Source organism: Phalacrocorax carbo, chromosome 7, assembly GCF_963921805.1.
Source record: "Phalacrocorax carbo chromosome 7, bPhaCar2.1, whole genome shotgun sequence".
NCBI lineage: Eukaryota > Metazoa > Chordata > Aves > Suliformes > Phalacrocoracidae > Phalacrocorax > Phalacrocorax carbo.
Window position 1 is genome coordinate 11,855,102 of NC_087519.1, and position 6,061 is coordinate 11,861,162.

Below are 6,061 nucleotides of genomic sequence, written 5' to 3' on the forward strand. Positions count from 1 at the left end.
AATGATTAGAGAGCTAAGTTTAAGATCACCACACAATACAGCATAGTTCAAGATTTTTAACTTAAATAGCCTAGAAACAAACATGGTATTATAAGGACATTTGGTGAGCAATTTTCTAGCAAAGCAAGTTCTTAGTTGCAAAATACCAACTTCTTGAAATGGAAAGGTTTCCTTAAGAGGCTTCAGATCCAATAAATTTAGGCAGAATGGAGGAAATGTTCCCTTTCCTTCTTCCAGTTTCTGCTCCAGTTTTCCACATAGGCTGCTGAGAAGACAGGCACAGCCTGCTGTGAGTGCTACATATATGCTGCAAGCCGTCTAGCTTTGCAGCTAAATGGTAAAATCTCCAACTACAGCTACTAGAGGCTTTTGAAGCCCAGGTATGCTCTCAAGATACCATATATGCTTCTAACCAGTTGTCATGGTTTAGCCCTAATTAGCAACGAAGCACCACCCAGCCATTTGCTCACTCCCACCACCCCAGTCATGTGGGGGAGAGAATCAGAAGACCAAAAGTAAGAAAACTCGTGGGTTGAGATAAGAACAGTTTAATAATTAAACAGTAATAGTAATACAATGAAAAGGAAAATAACAAGAAAGAGAGGCAAAATCCTGGGGGGGATAAAAAATCCAAACAAACACCAAGTGATGCAGCCACTCACTTACTTGGCTGGGTGACCCCACCAGTCCCCGAGCTGGGACTGCTCCCACCCCCAGCCAACTCCACCCAGTTAATATACCCGGCATAACATCATATAATATGGAACGTCCCACCGACCAACGCAGACCAGCTGTCCCGGCCGTGCCCCATCCCCTCCCAGCCTCCTGCGCTCCTGGCAGAGCACAGGAAGCCAGTCCTTGACCAGTACAAGCACCACTTGGCAACACTTAGCACCTAATTAGCACTTACTTAGCAACAACTCCAACATCAGTGTGCCATCAACACCACTCTTATACTATATCCAAAACACACCACTCCAGCTACAGAGAAGAAAACTAACTCCATTCCAGCCGAATCCGTGACACCAGTGAGCTAAACTACCAAGTCATGACATGCAGGATGGAGTAGCTAAATCCATAGTTATTAATTGCATACGTAACAATAGTATTGTCATTTCATAATATCCTACTAACACACCTCATCTTCTGTGGAGCATAGCAGATCTCCTGTATGTCTACACTGTTAGATATCTATGCATGTGACATACAAATCTAGACTGTCTGTATGGTTTTGTCTAATGAGTCATGGCATGTTTATTCACAGCCAGGTTTCACCTTTTTATCTTTTAAAAGCAATGTCATTAACATAAAGGAACATAAAGTTTGTGACAGAGTGCAGCAAAGTAAAGGCACCCTGTAACACCTAGATTCCTTGTATTTTGGAGGGACCTGGGTAATCCATTAGACACAACTTTCTCAGAAATTCCAGGGTTGCAGGAGCAGTTCACTCACTTTGAAAGAGATTTTTTTTGGAGGTTGGTGATTGCAAAGTATTTCAGTGAACAGGGGTGTCAAATCAGCTGCAGATTGCACCAGCAAGCCAGCTCACCTAACTGAGGAGAATTTGAGATGTAGCGTGTAGGGAAGGGACATCAAGTCATTGCTTATTATCTCCTCATTCACTCCTTTGCGTTGGTCTTCATATTGGTCCTAATATGACCCCTTGATGAGACAGTTCTCAGAAGAGAACTCACCCAGCAAAATACAGTGTTCTGTTGGCTTGGTGAGCTGAATTCATCACTGAAGTGTCAGAAGAGCACCAGAGCTGGAGCAAGGGAGGCAGTGGAGCTAGGAGGCCACATAAAGAGGAGAGGGAAACAGAATCCCGCCCCTTTTGGCAGTGCCTATGAATTAGATCGGGTCAGCCTGTCTCATCTGATTGCAACCATACAGAAACACTGTGGTACCAGTGCAAATAAACCTTTAATAGCAACTGTATTAGCTGTGAATTTGAAAATGGGACAGAAAAGCATTTCAAACTGGGAACTGAAGATTGCAGACTGCAGTTTAGCAATCCTGAAAAATAACCAGTGGGGGCTTCCAGTGAGAAGAGTCAGGTGAAACCAGTAAGAAAAGAACCAACCCACCTGACCTGTTACCTATGCACTGCTTGCCACAGTGGCAGGAGTAAGGAAATAATCAGCACCACATAATCATAGCTCATTGTACCTTGCAAATATTAAGTAACTAACCCTCCCAGTATGCCTATGCATCATTCACAGGGGCTGGAACTAAAGCCTCAGCTCAGTTTTGAGTTGTGACAGTAAGAAATAGAAAAGTTAGTAAAACTTTGCTAAAAATATTAATTGATTTTGGATGGTTAATTTTGAAGCCTCCATTTCAACATACTTAGGCATTCATTATATAAGTTAAATTTGTATAAGTGAATTATGTACATTTAAATTATAGCCTCATAATGTAGGAAAAAATCAATTCTACATAAAAAGAAATACAGTCCCTTGTGACCTCTGCAGGCATCTTGAAATTCGACCCATCCCCCATGGAGGATACTGATGCAGAGAAAAGAATGAGTTCCATGAATGGCAGCTATCATGGAACTCTAGTAGAAGGGTGTCTGTTTTCAAGTGCTTCTACAAAGCATTAGGAGATAGGAAGCCGGACATGAGGAGACTACGGAAATGGAGCACATGTGGGAAGTCATAAACTCATTAACTGAGAACCCACTGACACCACCCTGAGCAGCTGCAAGCAGCATCTTTTCACCATGCAGCCTATGACTGCGCAGGCTCTGAAGGGGTGCTTGGGCAGTGCTGAGCATTGTCAAGAGGCCTTCTGCAGAGCCAGGTCCCACAGGCAATGTCCAGCACAGGACAGCACTGCTAACTGTCCATGGCGGGCCAAGCCTGTGACCAGTTTCCAGCACAGGCTCAAGCATGCATGCCTCTTGTAATGCTAAACAAGTGTCAACCTGTCATAGGAAACTCCATCAGCTCTCTCCAAAAAGTCTCCATTCAGAGTAGATAATGGGGGGGAGAAGGAAGATAAGGTATTAAATAGGGTTTACTGAACTAAAAAACCTAGCAAACAACTAAGTTAATAAAAAAGCACTCCTTGTCCCTAGGCTAACAATTTTTAAATTGATACTTGGTTCAGCAAAAACACTGAAGCTTACATACTGCGATTTATAGCCAAAGTGACAGCTGTTCAAGCAAAAATATCAACATACACTATGGCAATCCAGAATATTAGTCAAGCACAAAATAACCTGCCTGAATTAATAATTCCCTCGCAAAAATAAAATACAGAAAAGCAGCAGCCACTTCAAAGTCATGCCACATCATATGTGACACATCTCATGATATATTAACCTCAAACAACATAGGAATTAGCAGTTAATTGCCTATTAAAACTGCTATAGTAATGAGAAATACTTGAACAAACAAAACTATATCTAGCAGTGGACTAACACACCTTCATCCCTTGGGATTACTGAAGAAAAACAGATTGTCCCAGTTGCAGCACAGCCTAATTCTCAACTTTGTATAGTTTTGGAGAAGAAAACAAAACTTAGTGCTAAATCATAAGTATCGGAACGAACACTATAGACTTAAGTAGGTAGAGCTTGGTAAATATTAGCGAAAATAACATGAACTGAAGAAATGTAGTTTGTTTCAAATCTGGAGGCTATCCAAATGCCTAGTAATGCTGACATAATTACTGTGTAAACTGGTGAATTCTAGTTGCCATGGCTAGATTAAGCATCAGTAAATATTGCCTCAGAAATTTAACTGTCTCAGCAAGCTAGCTACCTCATAACTGAAATCTCTGTAAAGCTGAAAAACCTTTATGAGGAGCTGGTAATTGCAGAACAGTGGAAAAGGTTTATCTCAAGGAATAGCTTAGAACAACAATGTATTGTGAAAAAGCTGGCCAGCAAACCAAGTATTTGTTGTGTGAAAATTTAGAAGTTTGTAAAAAAATTAGTCCTGAATCATAAGGCAGCCAAAGGTCCTTCAAAATGTCACTGGGGCACACTCATGATCAATTAACTGAGGCTTTTGACTCTTCAGGCTGCTGATTACAATTTCCTACTAAAGGTACAGAAATGCCTATGCAAGGAAGTCAGAGATGTAACTGAAGAAGAAAAGGTTACATAGGAAAACTCTTCTTCAGTAAGCCCATTGCAGGACCACAGCACAATATTACTGCACACTCTTCCAAGCATGAAGCTGGAATTAGTTATGGTAGTTCAGCAATGCTTTGGAAAGACTGGCTGTGAATGTTGCCAGTAGGGTGTACTAATTTCTCACGCTTCTCCCAGGCAGTTACCATCAGATAAAGAAGCTTTCAAAAATATTCTGTAGCTTTTACAGCTGTGAAGTAACTCTTAAGAAATAAAGCTAAAAAACCTAAAGCACCAGTTTGAAACAGTAGCTTGTTACAGAAGAACTGTAAAAACCCTCTAATTTGTCTAAATGCTAAAGCCTAATGCTAGTAAAAATTTACCCTAGACATAAACCAGTTAATTTTCACCTGTGCCAGCTCCTTGAACCAGCTCCTCACTCAGCCCCATGAGTTCTAACACTGGCTCACAGGGAGGAGTACGTGAGCAGGAAAGGCAACACCGGCTGTAGGTCACTTGCAGCCCACCGGGTCCAGTTTCAGCTGCAGAAGCTGCCTGGGAGGTCTGACCACAGCTAACCGGACTGGATGGCTCTGCTCCTTCCCACCCAGCTTGAACATCCAGCACTCGTGTTGCATCAGAGCTAGCCACAGCTCACCTAACAGCAAAGTGAATTGATCTGGCAGGGGAAACAAAGTCTGCAGCGAAAAAAGAAGCTTCCTGGCAGAAACGTCTCACCTTGTGGTGAGAAGGATCAGATATGACATAAAAGGGGAGCAGAAAACTGTGAACCAGAGGGCAGGAGGCTGTTCCCTTGGTGGCACTTAGCAATATATAAAATTAAAAATAATTAAAAAAAGAAAAAGCAGTCCTTATTCACAGTAACAGCTGTTTAAACGTCACCAAGAAAAGCACTGTGTTCTGGTTACTGGGTCCAGTCAGAAGGGTGAAATTCCTAGAATTTGCTTCAAGGTTGTCTGAGCAACTAATATGTCTCTTAGCCTTGGACAAGAGCAAGACAGAGAGACTGAGACTGTAAATTACCTTTGTGCACCTAGAATACTAATAAATGTGGGGTTTTTTTAATAAAAAAAAATTAAGCCACACCCCAAATTTTCAGTTGACTTAGCTATTTACCTACTAGACTATTTACCACCCAGTGAGGAATAGCACCAAGGCTGGTACAAGAGGAGGGTAGGAAGGCAGCTCACCACTTAATCTGCCAGGATGCCTCATCGTAAATTTCTCCTGGTGTGAACCTTGACTATGCTTGGCTGCCTTTGCCGATGACAGCTGCGGCTTCAAAAGAGGACACGCAGGTGGCCTGTATCCCATGCAGGACGAATGCAGCACTAGTCCTGGTCTCAACGAAGGATGCCAGCCTTCTGCCCCGAATCTGCGTGACTCTTCTGCTGCACCGCTGGCCCCAGCTTCTGACAGGGCAGGCAGGCAGGGAGCCCATAAGCACCCACAAGGCTGCAACTCCACCATGGCACGTGCTGCCTGCCATGCTCTGATTCCCTACAGCGGTCATCCAGCAGGCCCTCAACTCAGTCAGAGGTTGCAATCTGCCCCACCAGAATTACCTTTCCCGCAGTTACTGTGACTGTCAGTGGTTTCATGGTTTTGTGGTTGTGGCATCCCTCTATCTTCCCTGCGGGGGGATGTCTCTTTCTGTTATTGGTCCTTCAAGTTTCTCAGCTCATGAACCTTGAATTCCTTTAATCCTTATTGGTCACAAACTGGCTCGTTTGTATTTCTCTGGATGTGGGTTTAGGTCAATAATGGCTCAAGCTGCAAGTTTAAGTCTTCAGTTATTTACAAAACTCTTAACTACGGCAGGGAGTGCGCGCCATCAAACCAGACAAATCTTCTGGGGGCGCCGAAGCCTGGGCACGAGGACCGACCGCGGGGGTCAGTCAGCACCGGCCGCGGCGGGAGCGGGCCGCGCCGCCCCGGGGCTGTGAGGGGGCGGGC